The 16,792-nt window shown below is 47.4% G+C and overlaps 1 protein-coding gene across 1 annotated transcript in view; it reads left to right on the forward strand.

Moving 5' to 3' along the window:
• The window catches only part of LOC119969587 (XK-related protein 7-like), a 297,799-nt gene that overhangs the window by 172,007 nt on the left and 109,000 nt on the right, over positions 1-16,792 (forward strand). The gene's annotated exons all lie outside the window — the stretch shown is intronic.

Below are 16,792 nucleotides of genomic sequence, written 5' to 3' on the forward strand. Positions count from 1 at the left end.
ATGCACTGAACAAAGAACAGTACAGCACTGGAACAGGCCCTTTGGCCCTCCAAGCCTGCGCCAATCACTTGTCCTATCTAGACCAACCGCCTGTATCCTTCTATACCTTGACTGTTCATGTGTCTATCCAGATAAATCTTAAAGGTCACTAACGTATCTGCCTCAACCACCTCATTTGGCAGTGCATTCCAGGCACCCACCACAATCTGTGTGAAAAAAACTGTCCCCACCCATCTCCATTGAACCTATCCTCTCTCACCTTGAACTTGCACCCCCTAGTAATTGTCATTTCCGGCCTGGGAAAAAGGACAGTGACAGTTTAATAGACCGATACTTTAATGCAAGATAGACTAACGGTTTAATATGCTGACGGTTTAACTCGAGGTACACTGACAGTTTAATACACTGATAGTTTAATACACTAATGGTTTAATACAGGATATACTGATAATTGAATACAACATACACTGATAGTTTAATACAAGATACACTGATAGTTTAATACACTGATCATTTAATACAGGATACACTGATGGTTTAATACAATGGTAGTTTAATACAGGATACACTGACAGTTTAATATACTGATAGTTTAATACAGGATACACTGATAGTTTAATATAGTGATTGTTCAATGCACTGATAGTTTAATACAAGATACTGATGGTTTAATGCACTGATGAGTTAATACGCTGGTGGTTTAATACCGAATACACTGATGATTTAATGTAATGATGGTTTAATACAGGATGCACTGATGGTTTAATATACTGATGGTTTACACTGACCAGGGGGCATGAATTTAAGGTAAGGGGCAGGAGGTTTAGAGGGGATGTGAGGGAAAACCTTTTGACCCAGAGGATGGTGGGAGTTTGGAACTCACTGACTAAATAGGGGAGGAGGTAAAAGAGGAGGGGGTGTCACAATTTTGATCAGGGAATCAATTACAGCAATAAGGAGGGCCAACATCTTAGAAGGCTCTTCAACTGAAGCCATATGGATAGAATTTAAAAACCAAAAAAGGGAAAATCACATGGCTAGGAGTGTTCTATAGGTCCCCTAACAGTTCGAGCGAAACAGAAGAGCAGATATGTCGCAGATTTCAGAGATGTGTAACAGTAATAGGGCAGTCATAATGGGGGATTTCAACTTCCGCAATATGAACTGGGGTAGCCATAGCATGAAAGGTTTAAACAGAGTGGAATTTTAAAAATGCATCCAGGAGAACCTTTTAAGCCAGTATGTAGAAGGACTTACAAGAGAGAGGGGTGGCCCTGGACTTAATTTTCGGTAACAAAGCTGGACAAGTGATTGAAGTACCAGTGGGGGAGCATTTTGTAGATAGTGATCATAACTCTGTTAGATTCAAGATTGTTATGGAAAAGGACAAGGTTGGACCTGAGATCAAAATTCTAAATCAGAGGAAAGCCAAATAGCGAGAGTACGGGGCCATCATGTTCCAATCAAGAAATAGGGGGGACCATCAAATCCAGTGAACCCTGGATATCGAGGGACATCATGCATTAGATCAAGAGAAAAAGGAAGGCTTATGGCAGATATCGAGGGCTCAAAACAGCAGAAGCTCTACAGATGTATAGAATGTGCAAGAGGGAACCTGAAAAGGAAATTAGGAGAGCAAAAAGGGGACATGAAAGGATACTGGCAGGTAAAATAAAGGAAAATCCCAAGTTGTTTTACAAGTACGTTAAGGGTAAAAGGATAACTAGGGAAAAAGTAGGACCCATTAAGGACCACAGTGGTCATTTGTGTGTGGAGCTGGATGATGTAGATAGGGATATAAATAAATACTTGGTGTCGCTATTCAGTTGTGAGAGGGACAGTGTGTATATAGAAATCAGGGAGAAGGATTGTAATAAAATTAAAGAGATTAAGATAGACAGAAAGGAGGTTCTAAGTGGACTGGCCGGCTTAAACATAGACAAGTCTCCAGGGCCAGATGAAATGTATCCCAGGCTTTTGAATGAGGCAGGGGAGGAAATAGCAGGGGCACTGACAATAATTTTCAATGCCTCTCTGGCCACTGGGAAGGTGTTGGAGGACTGGATGCGAGCCAATATGATACCATTACTAAAGAAGGCAGGAAGGGATAAACCAGCAAACTACAGGCCAGCCAGTCTAACCTCATTGGTTGAGAAACTATTGGAAACAATTCTGAGGAACAGAATGAATCTGCATTTGGAGAGGCAGGGATTAATCAAGAACAGTCAGCATGGTTTTATTAAGGGGAGGTCATGTCTGACCAACTTGATTGAATCTTTCGAAGAGGTGACCAGGTGAATAGATGAGGGAAATGCATTCGACATAGTCTACTTGGACTTCAGCAAGGCTTTTGATCAGGACCCACATGGGAAGCTGAAAGCGAACGTAAGAGCCCATGGGATCCAAGGACATTTGGCAAATTGGATCCAGAATTGGCTGAGTGGCAGGAAGCAGAGGGTGATGGTCAAGGGGTGTTTTTCTGACTGGAAGCCTGTGTCCAGTGGGGTCCTACAGGGATCAGTGTTGAGGCCCTTGTTGTTTGTGATTGCATAAATGATTTAGACATGAATGTAGGAGGGTTGATCAGTAAGTTTGTGGATGATACAAAAATTGGTGGGGTGGCAAATATTGAGGAGGATCGCCTTCGATTACAGGAGGATATAGATGGGCTGGTTAGATGGGCTGATCAGTGACAAATAGAATTCAATCGGATGATGAACTTGGACAGGAAAAACAAGACAAGAGACTACATGATAAACTGCAGGACTCAAAATACCAAGGATCAATAGGGACCTTGGTGTTCATGTACACCAGTCTCTTAAGGTAGCAGAGCAGTTGAATACAGTGGTTAAGAAGGCATATGGTATAGTTGCCTTTATTAGCAGGGGCATAGAGTTTAAGAGCAGGGAGGTTATGCTGGAACTATATAAAACATTGGTACGGCCACAGCTAGAGTATTATGTGCAGTTCTAGAATCCACATTGTAGGAGGGATCTGATAGCACTGGAAAGGGTGCAGAGGAGATTTACCAGGATGTTGCCTGGGCTGGAGAGTGTTAGTTGTAAAGAGGGATTGGATAGACTGGGATTGTTTTCCTTGGAGCAGAGGAGACTGAGGGAGTGGGGGGGGGGGGAAACATGATTGAGATGTATAAAAGTTATGAAGGGCATAGATAGCGTAGACAGGAAGAAACTTTTTCACTCTGTGGAGGAATCAATGACATGGGGCCATAGATTTAAGGTAAGAGGCAGGAGGTTCAGAGGGGATGTGAGGAAAATCCTTTTGACCCAGAGGGTGGTGGGAGTTTGGAACTCACAGCCTGAAAGGGTGGTGGAGGCTGTGACCCTTATAACATTTAAGAAGTAATTAGATGTGCACTTGCGATCACAAGGCATGCAAATTTATGGGCCAAGTGCTGGACCATGGGATTTGAAAAGTTAGGTGGTTGTTTTTGACTGGTGCAGATTCGATGGGCCGAAGGGCCTTTTCTGTGCTGTATGACTCTCGACCTTGAACTTAAATGGTAACTGTCTGAAAAAGCACAGGTACAATTGACATTGACCCTCAAATAGATCAAATGCAAATAATTCAAGGAGTGCCCTTTAATCTTTTAGTCTACGCTGCTTGCAGACAAGATTTTGAGAGCGATACCTAAATGCGTTAAAGGGCATCTATCAAATATTTTCAAACTGCGCAAAAACAATATTTTATACCAAAATGGAAAATGGTGGAGACTCCGTTTCGCTCTCACCGATACCTTAGACCAGATGCGATCACCGCGCTATCTTGATATTTCTGGTTTTAAATTGCCAAACACATTGCACATTCAGGAAAAACACTGGATTTCAAATGATAATACCATACTGAGCCGTATATATTGTTTTGCCGATCATTGAATCATGGATCATGCATGCTGGCTCTCTGAAAGAGACACTGGGCGCGATTCAACAGGACAAAACAGGGTCCTCTTTTAGGCACAATGAGCAGGGTGTTTCTCGGCGCTAGATCCTGCTACGCAACAGCACTTTGCCTTTTTTTATTTACCCTTGCCCTGTCAAGGCCGCACTTACATAATTTCCTGCACTGGCGAGCGGGGTGCCATTTTAAAAGGCTTCCAGATCTTATGATTCCCCTCAGCTACCCCACCTTGGCCTTCGGACCCCCCCCCACCACTGCACCCAACTTACCTCTTCCGGGGTCCTCGAGCCTCACCTCTTATGGGCAAGGCACACTGGGCCTGGTATGGGCAACCTGGCACCCTGACTGTACCACCAAGGCATCCTGGCAGTGCCAAGGTGCCAGGGTTCCAGTAGGTATGCCAGGGTACCACTCTCCCCAGAGGCCGACCACCCAGAGGTCTCTCCTGGCCTGGGAGACCCTCCAGGTGCTGTTACACCTGGTCCACATTTGTGTGGAACAGTGCCAAAAGTTGCCCTGGCGAGGTCTCCCAGGCAAGGATGTTAGGTCCCGTGGGAGTGCCTGGAGAATCTGGCACATATATATTTAAACGAGCCTATTTGCTCATTTGAATGTGCTAATCTGGAGGGCGAGATCCAGATCGTGGCATCTTGTGAGGTTCCGTTAAATCTCGCGAGACATTTCAAGCGTTGTGCATCTCGTAATAAGCCTATCGCGTCACCAGGTCGGGCGCGATGAGGCCGGTAAATCGCACCCACTGAGACCCGTCTCTGGCTTAACTGTTCAACAATAGTAATGATATAATTCAAGGTACGATCTGGAATCAGTGATAATTACTAAATAATTTCATTATTGTTATTATTGAATAAAGTCCCAAATTCTCTTCTCCATGCCGGTCGGGAGCCATTGACAGCGGCCCTCCCGGTGATTCTCCGGGCCCCAATGGGCCGAGTGGCTGTCCAGATGTGCCCAGTCCTGCCGGCTTGAATTACTCACCTCACACACGACGGGACCTGGCAGGTAAGTATGCGGGGGCGGTCCTGGGAGGGGGTGCGGGGGGTGGAACCGGCCCCGGGTGGGCCCCCACAGTGGCCTGGTCCGTGATCGGGGCCTACCAATCTGCGGGCGGGCTGGTTCCATAGGGGGCCTTCTTTCCTGCACGCTGGGCCCTGTAGGGGCTCCGCCATATTGCCTGGGGGCCGGCGCGGAGAAGAGAACCCCCGCGCATGCGCGGAAATATGCCGGCTGGTCTGCACATGTGTGGAAATACGCCGGCCGGTTCGCATATGCGGGAGATCACATCGGCCGTTCTGCAAACTCGCGGCGACCCTTCGGCGTCGGCTGGAGCACCACCAACCACTTCGGCGTCAAACTAGCCCCCGAAAACCTGGAGAATTCCTCACTTTCGGGGGCTGTTGATGCCGGAGCGGTTGGCGCTGGCTTTCCGCCAGCGTGGGGACATTACCCCATTTTCGCAGAATCCCCCCCCACACTTAGAAATCTTTTGGGAGAATTCCACCTTATAACGTTTCGAAGATTCAAAACTATTAATTGTTTTAGGGACAGCATGGTGGCACAGTAGAATTGCTGCCTCACAGCAACATGGACCCGTGTTAAATTCTAGCTTCGGGTGACTGTCTGTGTGGAATTTGCACATTCTCCCTGTCTCGACGTGGGTTTCCTCCAGGTGCTCCAGTTTTCTCCCAAAGTCCAAAGATGTGCGGGTTAGGTAAATTAGCCATGCTAAATTGTGCTTTAGTGCCCAAAATGTTTGGTGGGGTTATGGAGATAGAGTGGGGGCTTGGGCCTAGTCAGAGTCCTCTTTCAGAGGGTTGGCAGATGTCATAGAATTTACAGTGCAGAAGAAGGCCATTCGGCCCATCGGGTCTGCACCGGCTCCTGGAAAGAGCACCATACCCAAGGTCAACACCTTCACCCTATCCCCATAACCCAGTAACCCCACCCAACACTAAGGGCAATTTTGGACACTAAGGGCAATTTATCATGGCCAATCCACCTAACCTGCACATCTTTGGACTGTGGGAGGAAACCGGAGCACCCGGAGGAAACCCACGCACACACGGGGAGGATGTGCAGACTCCGCACAGACAGTGACCCAAGCCGGAATCGAACCTGGGACACTGGAGCTGTGAAGCAATTGTGCTAACCACAATGCTACCGTGCAGCCCACTAATTTGATGGGCCAAATAGCCTCCTTCTGTACTTTAGGGATTCTGGGATTCTGTAATTGCTCCAGATATTACAGATAGTGCTGGTTCCAGTCAAATTTTTTCATTATGATTGTGGTGATACAACCACTGTATATATGTGGGCTTGCAGTAGGGGGATGTATGGCCGTACCTGTAATACAGGTTTCTCCAGTAAGCCCCTGCCGGCTAGCTCCGCCCACAGGGAGCTTGTATAAATATGCGCTAGCTTCACTGAGAAGTACAAGAGAGGCTTTATTGCTGTGAGATGCTATTCCTCCGGCGGCAGCTGTAGAATAGTATCTCAGTGAAGCTAGCGCATATTTATACACAAGCTCCCTGTGGGCGGAGCTAGCCGGCAGGGGCTTACTGGAGGAACCTGTATTACAGGTACGGCCATACATCCCCCTACTGCAAGCACACATATCTACAGTGGTTGTATCACCACAATGATTTATTGAAAAATGCTCCTGTAAAACAGTCACAATGTGCCCTGCCCTCAGAAGGACGCGTTTACATCAGCTGTTTCCATTTGAAAGTGGGGTTAGCAATTTGCAATGACAAAAAGTGACCAACCATCCATAAGCTTTTTAAAATGTATTCCAGTGGATCTCTCATGTCATTACACATGGCGAGGGCTCAATTTATTTTTTTCCTTGCCTGGCATTACTGGGGTGGTAACATAATCAAAATGAATTGGTAGCCCTTGCATTAATAGCAAATCCATCCCCTTGTCCAAGCTTTTGTCCATCCCTGCTAAAATCATCGGGTTAGATTCTCAACCGTCGGGATGCTCCATTTTGCCAGCAACACAGGGGTTTTCCCGACGGTGTGGGGCTGCCCCACAATGGGAAACCCCATAAACCCCATTGACCAGCCAGTGAAATGTAGAATCCCGCTGGCGTGCTGAACCAGATATCTGGCGCGGCGGGACGCAGAGAGCTGCCCATCATCTTTGGCTTGATGTCCATCTTTGTCTGGTAACAAAGCTATGAAGTGCATTCTTCATTAAAGATGTAAATCTAAGATGGTGGCAGTGCTTTCTATGTTGTTGTTCCTTGAGCTCCAGGCTCAGTGCAATGATTTCCAAAGCACCCGCCACTGCAGCAGATGGTGATAGAATTCTTGGCTGCCACACACAATTCTCAGTGGTGAAGGATTAGCAAACATGCATTGGTCGATGTGCCTTTGTGTTTTTAGTCTGATGCTCATCAGTGATGCCTCCCTCTAACGATCAATACCACCTGTGTAACAGATGGGCCTACAGGATTTGACCCCTTTACTTGGCTATCTGACATATAAACAGGATGGTGTTATGCCCAGGTCCTGAATAATAATAATAAGGTATTTTATGGTAAGCTTCAACACTAAGCTGTAGACTCTGCTTTTCGAATGTTAGAATCTCCCATTAGCGAATTTGGATTGCCTAGATAAAGACCAAACTGCAACCAATTTATTTGTGTCCTCTGCTGCTGAAAAAATATTATTTTTTCCCATCTTCAAAGAATGCCCGATGTGCAAGTGGGTTGACTTCATCACCACCACCTGTCTACATTTTGCAGGCATAAGGGCCTCGATAAAGAGCCAACTTTTGTGAAATACCTTTTTTTTTAATGACTTTATGGTGCAATCTGCAGTTCTTTATCCAGAGTTTTTTCAAAAATTCCACTTCAGGGACATTGAATACAGTTTTGAAACTGGCACTTCAGGAACTTGGAGTCTAATATTGAAACTGCTATATTGGGTGCAGCACTGAGCACAGGGTCTGTCTTATGGATGAGATGTTAAATCCGAGATTCCATGGCCTCATTCCAGGAGTAGTGGGGGGTGTTGTGGAGGGCTCTTCCAGGGTCCCAATCAATTTTAATCTCTTAACCAACGCCATCTATTTATCTGCACCAGACTGAATAGGTTCTGTATTGTTCCATTTTGTTCTCAATATCCGTTTCAGTAAGCGGCTCACACTGCTTTTTCATTGTTTTGAATCTGCAATTTTTAAAGGACGCGGCTGAGGGGGAATGTCACGTTGCTCAAATCCCAGAAGGGAAACTTGAAAGAACTGCTCTCAACTGTATTTTTGAAATTTGGTATCGAATGAGGAAAAATTTGAAATCCGGCAAATGATGTCCCAGATTTCTTGTGATGATTTTATTAAGAAATAATATAAACAACAATAAAGTAAACTAGAAGTATGCTTAACTAAGACAATGGCTATACAAAACACTAATTAAACAGTTCCAAACACCTTAACTACCTTCAGAGCCAACTCTCCCCAAACTGTTCCACAACAGCTCATAGATTTTAAATTTGATAATAAATCCAGTAACTATTACCACACAATGCAGTTACCTCTCTTTGGTGTTGCTTTGGAGGTAAACCAGCAGCTTGTTTGTCAAATCAGGCTTTCTTCACGTCCACTTATTGCTGGGAGTCAAACAGTTATTCCTGTTGTTGACTGAGGTCTACAAAAAGGTTCTCTACCCCTATTTCAATATCTCCTCAAATATGTTTTTCCCCTTTGACCTTTCCCTTATCTGATCAAACCTCTTTCGAACTACACTTCCTCAGACCTAATTACCTTCATCTTTTGATTTTCGCCTTTGGAATTTAAAAGCAAAGCAGACTCACTTCATGAACCTTTCTATGACACCTCTTATTTACACTTGTATCCCTTCCCGTGAACCTTTGACAGCTTAATCAAGTCTATTCATATTCTGTCCCCCATTGGTACTAACTCGCCTGAGGTAAACGTCTGTTTGCGGTGTTGCTAGGCTCATCAACATTTCAAATGCACGAGTTCCGTTCACACAGTTATCCTGTCCCTGCCCTAATTATCTCACTTCTGCGCAGTTTAAAATATATAACCAGAAAATATTCTAATTGCTTGCATTTCCCTGATATTTTCATGCCGCAAATATTTTCCTGACAACCAGTAAAGTTGATAACATACTAGCTGGTAAATAATTGTGTCTATTTCCACACACTGTGCAATTATACTAATATGTTGCACTACTTAATTCTGGCTCAATTTTATTTTATTACAGCAACACAGGCTCATGAATAAAGAAAATTCTTTGGCAAAAATGGTGTCTCAAATATGTTCCATATTTTAAGTTTTTGTAGCAGGGTGAGATGCGAACTAATAGGTCTGTATTTATGCTCCTCCGACGCTCCCATCTCTGCAAAAAGAAGTCAAATGGTGGCTTTACAGTAAAGGGTGCAGTTATGCAGATTCACATGGATCTGGAGTAAAATTGAGATCGGTGGATTTTACTTCAGACCCAACCAGGTGCATAGAGTTAATGGGCAAGGTTTTGAATTATCATCACAGCATTGCTAGTAGTTCCTGTTTAGAGTACACCAATATATAAGGAGAGAGCAGCATGGAAGCAATGAAGCCACAAGGAGGGGTTCCCTTCTCAGGAGTTATGCACAAGCCAAATATTGTATCGCAAAAGAGTCAACTGTCTGAACATGGCAGAGGAGTCTGCATGAGAGGCTTGTTCTCGCCAGGAACTTTGACTAAGGTCCACCAAATGGTCTATGTAAACCTGCGTAAATAGTTTACCACTTACAAGTGGCTGTCAAGATCACTGTCGCACTAAACTTTAATGTTACAGAAACCTTTGACACATGGATGGGCATCTCTTGATTAAGACAGTTGGTGTATTTTTCAACATAATCTGTGGGATATAAAGCTGGTGTTTCAGTCCATCTGTGCAGGAAATTCAGGCAGTTTCTGTAACGGGAGATTGCCTTATAATGTCGGTTTAACACTGGTACAAAGTTGAAAATCATCCCCAATATTTTCCTTTTAGACAACTGACACACTGGGCAGAATCTGCCGCTCTCTATTGGTGAGCTTGGAGGCTGGTAGAGTATAAGTTATGGTCGAGAAGGCCCATGGTCAACCTTACCCTGTTGGTATTAACCAAGCTGCAGGCAGGCCTGTCACACTGAACCATGCATAACAGCTACAATTGTGCGCGAAGCTTGTCAGCTCCTGGGGTGGGATGGGGGGTTGGGTGGGAGGGGTTGCGGTTGGTATGTGTGTGTGTGCAGGATGCACAAAAGCACTTAATGCCTGATCAAGGGACTTGATATTGGGAAAGGGTGGGCCTCCCTTAATCCATGCCCTTGCTGCCGACTTCCATGCATCCCGTTCCCTGCAAACCTCACCTGCAAAGCCCAGCTTCCCAACATTACCTCCCTGCGGCCTGGGTCGCTCCATGAAGCTGGGACTCTGGTGTCTGCCCTTCCGGCAGCAGCCTCCCCAGTGGGGAGTGCTGCTGAGCATGAGTGTTGTTGGCAGTTCTCAGTAGGCAAACTTTCACCATGGGGGCCTCGATACGGGGACAGGCCTGCAGCTGGCCTCGCCATTGCCTTATTTGCTAGTGGTTTGTCAGGCCGGGTAACCCGTGTATGTCGGCAACTCTCCAGCTGACAGGCGAGACCCACAATGCCTCAACAAGATTTCACCCTCTGTTTCCTACCCACTGAGAATGATAGACTGCCAGCTAGATTAAAAGTGAGTTCATGTTATTCAGTTGGGTAGTGCCAGTTTAAAACACATGTACCATGTAATTTGCTGCCATATTTACCTCATGTTTCATTTTCTTATCTGCTCTGGTTTGTGGATGTGCCAAGTGAGTCTCGGCTAGGTTGGCAGAATAGCACCAATGAGTTGCTACCTCTCCAACTGGCAGATCAGGGGAACATAAGAGTTGTTACTTATAATCTGTAATATAACAGTGATTGACAATCTCCGTCGGTATCTGAGCTGTTTGTAACTAATCCTGACAAAGCATTGCAAGTGTTCCTAATGCATGGCTGATATTAATGAGTATAACTTTGCTATCTTTCTTTCGCATACATTAATTGCAATACCAATATTCCCATCTCCAGTGCCACCAATCTCATAACCATCACCACACAAATCCCGTTCTTTTGTTTTTATCGTGATAGTCATACCTTACCTTTATGCTCTTTAAATTTTATACAGTTCCTTCGAGATTTTGAGCAAGGTCATCTGAGACATTGAAGGAATGTTTGGTGAATTGAAGTTATGAGTTGCACTGGAATGATTAGACTCTGATTAGGCCCCGCCAGCCTCCTTTCGCGGTGCCAAATGGGCGCCACGCCAACCCGTGAATGCGCGGTTGGGCCGCGCCAACCTGCACATACGTGGGGGACTTCTTCTGCGTGCCGGCCCTGACCCAACATGGGGTCGGTGTTCGGGGGCTGGTCGCTCCAGGAAGTAGGCCCAGGGGGTGGGGGGGAGAGGCCGGCCCGCTGATCGGTGAGCCCCGGTCGCGGGCCAGACCCCATCGGAGTCCCTCCCCGGTGAAGGAGCCCCTCCACCCCACAGGCCGCCCCCCAACCGTTCCCGCAGAGTTCCCGCCAGCAGTGACCAGAGGTGAAAGGCGCCGGCGGGACTCTGTCATATTGGCTCAGCCCATCCAGGCTGGAGAATCAGCAGCCCCGCCGATTCCAACGGCCCACGACCGGCACCGGGCCAAACGCACTGGCGCAAATAGCGGCAATTCTCCGCACCTCGGTGAATCGCGCACCAGCGTCGGGACATTGTGGCGTGGTCGCGGCGATTCTCCAGGCTGGCGCAGGGCTCGGAGAATCGCCCCCATTGTACCTGTGAAGTCTTCTGCAGTTGGCATCATCAAATAATCTCAACAGATGCAGATGGGTTGAAGCAATCAAATGTTTGTAATTTGGGAACAAATTTCAAACTTGTTAATCAGGAAATTGAACAAGAATTGATGATTCCTTCGACTGCCTGTTGTACCATTTGATTAGTCGCGGCTGCTTTATCCTTTTTCCCCATGTCACTGACACATGAAGACACTTTTTTGTGGAGGATTTGCTTTCACTTGGACCAGTTCAGAGGCTGAGATATTGCCCCTTTGTTGTGAATTCTTCAACCAGGAAGAGAGTTGTTTCTTATCTACCCTGTATCCCATTTGTTATTTTGAGCGCCTCACTTAATTTCCCCTAATTGCCTCACTTCGAGATTTATCTCGTATCTCATTTTGCACAACCCCCTTCATCCCAGATACTGTATTACCCTGGGGAATTGTTGCTGCTTTTACTCCAAATCCAGCACCTCTCAAAAATTTAGCTGCCCAAAGTTGAACTGAGTATTCTAAATGATTTCTGTGCAGCACTCTATGGGTGGAATTTGGTAGTTCCGCCAAAGTTGAACCCCCCCCCGCCCCACAACTCTCCAGTAGCAGATATCTGGATTGTTTATTTTCATTTCCCTTCACACTTGAATGCATCTCAAGTACCCTACTTTGAACCAAATCTTAAAGTTTATGAACAGCTAGCTATGATTGACAGCTCCTGACCACATCAAAAGCAGTCAAGTGCTTTCTGCCGGAAAAAAGGGGAAGTGAAAGCATTTTACACACCCATTTTCATCCTCCAGCTGGGGCGAGATGCAAACTTTGATGCTGCCGCCAACAGGTGACCGGAGGTGCCAATCCTGTTTTGTGCCCGACACATGATTCTCCACCACATCGGAAACTACTGCGGGAGGTGGAGAATTCCCCACGACAATGTTTTGGCCTCAGCTACTCTCTCTGGTAACAAATTACAGAGGCTTACCACTCTGGGTGAAGAAATGTCTTCCTCTCTCAGTCCTAAATAGTCTACCCTGTATCCTCAGACTTTGGTTCAGACTGGATCTCCAACATCACAAACTTCTTTCCACATCTACCCTCTCTAGTCCTATTAGAATGTTATAGGGTTCGATGAGATTCCCCTTTCATTCTTCTGAACTCCTGTGAACATAATCCTAACTGACTTAATTGCTCCTCATATGTCATTCCTGCCAACCCAGGAATCAGTCTGGTAAACCCTTGCTGCACTCTCTACAGCAAGAACATCCTTCCTTGGATAAAGAGACTAAGGGCGCGATTTACCAGTCTCATCACTAGGCAGGAGCCACATCAGCATATTCTCCTGGCACCATATTCTCCCGGCCCCCAGGACCTAATGGCCTCCCCAGCAAGGCCTCAACCGGGCACCATTTAGTACTGGTCCACACAAATGTGGACCAGACATAACAGCACCTGGGGGTCTCCAAGGGCTTTGGAAACCCTTGGGTGGTTGGGGACAGGGCAGGGTGGCCCCCTGACTCTCCCTCTGGAACACGGGCACTCCCAGCCTGGCACCTTTGTACTGCCACATGGCACTTCCAAGGTAACACGTACAGGTTTCCAGCAGCACTTCCAGGGTACCTAGATGTTAGTGCCAGGGTCTGGGCCTGATGGGGGTTATGAAGGGTGGGTGAAGAGTGGGTATGAAGGTCCTAATAAAGGGTGGAAGGCTTGAAAGAGGGTCCAAAATGGGGGAGATGGGGAGGCCTGAAAGGGAGCAGGGTGGCCCTCAGCGATCCAATAGTGGGGTGTCCTCACTTGGGAGGGTATGCAGTAATGCACACGTGTACAGGGGGTGACATTGCCTGTGGATGGGGGTGTCGAGGAGACCCTCAAGCTCGCTTAGCGATCAGGGCGCCCTTTCAAAATGCCGGCGAGTTCAATCCCCAGTGATAAAAATATTTTGAAGTATGGGCTTGACCATCGAGGAACTCGCCAATGGCCAAAGAGTCCTCATGCTGCCGCTGATTAGTACTCCTTTTGAAAAACATGAACCTGGCAGCAGGGCTTATGTGGGGAGCCGAGGAGTGAAGTAGCCATCTTTGCTCGCAGCCAAAGAGCCCAGATGTGCTGGGCTTGCCATCCGAGTTCTCGGTGGTGGGGGTGGGGGACCATCTGCAGGGGTAGGCCACCATAGGAGGGTGGGGGGCATTGATGGGCAACTGGGGAGCCAACTGCTCTCGGCACCACCAAGCCAACGCCTGGATCGGTTACCAATTCTGGGGGAAACCCTTGTCTCTGCCCCAACGATCACTCGTAATCCTTGCAGATTGCCGAGGCATCTGGTTGTGCTCCTGAAGGCTATTGCTAATAGAGAATTGGCAATCATGGTTACACATCCTAAGTGGATTCCCGTGCACGAGCGGGCTATGTAACATGTGGGAGTCATTGCCTAGAATCCCAATCACACCTTAATGCATGAACACTGCGTCTGAACACTACGGGAGGCAACACCACTCACAAAGCAGCAAACATCCGAAAAACCAATGGATGGGACACAGCTCCTGGGACATGTCCACGGACGGAGAGTGGGGGGGTGCCACGGGGAGGGGGGATGCCTGTAGAGATGGGCCCGAGGGTTCAGAGGTCAGCCCACATTGCGAAAGAAAGTAACAGAGGCATCATAATGATTGTGCACAGGGTGTTTAATGTATTTTACAAGGGCAGCACGGTGGCACAATGGTTATCATTGCTGCCTCACGGCGCCGAGGTCCCATGGTTCGATCCCGGCTCTGGGTCACTGTCCGTGTGGAGTTTGCATATTCTCCCTGTGTTTGCGTGGGTTTCGCCCCCACAACCCAAAGATGTGCAGGGTAGGTGGATTGGCCATGCTAAATTGCCAATTAATTGGAAAAAATGAATTGGGCACTCTAAATTTATTTTTAAAAAGTAATTTACAATCCCCCACCATCCCTGGTGCCCTCAGTGATCCTCAACATGCTTGGCCCTCCTAGCTCTACCGCGATGCAGAGGTCCCCAGGATACACATCCCCAGGATACACATCTGAGATGGGGGAAGCCAGCTGCCTAACTCATTCCATGGCCGTTGATGCTCTTGGCGGGTGTGCTCTGTGGACTCTTAAGGCTAGAGGGCCCCGGCTCGCATGTCGGCGACACATGCACAGCCATACCGCCCTGTCCCATGTTCTAACTTTTCGATGCAGCATCATCAGAGGGGTGGAACTCGGGAGAGTTGGTGGCCACTGTCGCCACTCCATGGGACAGGTCTGGGTTGGCACCCAGTGCCCCTTCCTCCCGGTCAGTGGCCATAGGGCCCTGGAGTTCACCTTGGTACAGAGGGGCAGCTGGTTCGAGCCCCGGCTGCCCCTGCATCATCTGGCTCTGCCAGCCCTGAGGGTTCCCCAGACAATAGAAAATCGTTACAGTTCATCCATGCACTCTTTGAAGGTTTGCCATTGCCTATCCACAGTCATCATTTTAAGTAATGTTTCCCAGTCCATCATAGCCAACTGGAAATGCTTTCTGGAAATCAAAATACAGTACATCCACTAGTTCCGCTTTATCTACAGCACATTTAACTTCTTCAAAAAACTCCACTAAATTGATTAAACATGATTTCCATTTCACAAAACCATGTTGACTCTGCCTGTTTGCCCTGAAATATTCTACATGCCCTGCTATAACATCTTTAACAATAGGTTTTAACATTTTCCACCTGACAGATATTAAGTTAACTGGCCTGTAGTTTACTGTATGATCTAAGGTTGATCAAGGTTTTTTGGTGTACTGTGATTTTAGATCAGAAAAAAAATACTTTCCCTTTTCAAAATCATTTTATAATTTGGTGTTTGATACCTTAGAAACATTTTCATAAAATAATAGATCTCCCATGGCTTTACTAATAGCAGTTCAGACGCTGTGCTGTTTTAAAAGGGGTTTTATGCTGTGTGATACAGAATATGTCATTCTGTGAAGGTAGAACTGTGTTATTTTAAGGTAAAGGAAGAGGAATTGTTAAACAGACCAGAGGTTTCATCAGAATTTGCTCAGCATATAATTGTATATTGCAAATTACTTCTAAATTTCAGCTCCCCGTCGGAAGCACTCAACCTTAAGGGTGGAATTTCTCTTTCTTTGGCAAAGGGCGAGATTCACTGCCACCACCCTCACCCTCCCCCATCCCTGCCGTGGCATGCATTGTGGCGGCGGCACGCCATTGGCTAGTGGCGCAATCTTCTGGTCCCACTGCTAATGATATTTAAATGTATAGTAATGGGGTTCCTGACCTTTCATGGTGGGAACCCCATTACATCATTAGCGGAGGGAGCCGACTATCTCAATGGAAACTCCCGCCAGCCTAAATGCTATTTTGGGACTCGGGTGGATTCTCTGCATCCTCCAGCCATCCCGCCCACCAAAAACTGGGATGGAAAATCGCTCCCACTCCCACCGCCCAAAGTGGGCAGCACGGTAGCATTGTGGATAGCACAATTGCTTCACAGCTCCAGGGTCCCAGGTTCAATTCCCGGTTGGGTCACTGTCTGTGCGGAGTCTGCACATCCTCCCCGTGTGTGCATGGGTTTCCTCCGGGTGCTCCGGTTTCCTCCCACAGTCCAAAGATGTGGGGCGGTATTCTCCGCTCCCGATAAAAATCGGGATGATCATCGTGAAATCGGCCGAGGTTCATGACGGCCTCGGGGCCCGCTCCCCGCATCTAATTCACCCCCGCCTGGGGGGCTAGGAGCGGGCCCCCGTGACGCAGAAACGGCGCTTTTCTGATGTCATCCGCGCATGCGCGGGATGCCGGTTCCAACCCGCACATGCACGGATGACATCAGCGCGCAGACGGCACGAACCCGCGCATGCGCGGTGCCGTCTTTCTCCACTGCCGCCCGGCAAGACGTGGCAGCTTGATCTTGCCGGGCGGCGGAGAGGAAAGAGTGCGTCCGTTTTGGACGCTGGCCCGACGATTGGTGGGCACCGATCACGGGCCTGTCCCCTCCCTAGCACAGTCGCGGTGCTCCCGTCCAA

This window comes from Scyliorhinus canicula, chromosome 7, assembly GCF_902713615.1.
Source record: "Scyliorhinus canicula chromosome 7, sScyCan1.1, whole genome shotgun sequence".
NCBI lineage: Eukaryota > Metazoa > Chordata > Chondrichthyes > Carcharhiniformes > Scyliorhinidae > Scyliorhinus > Scyliorhinus canicula.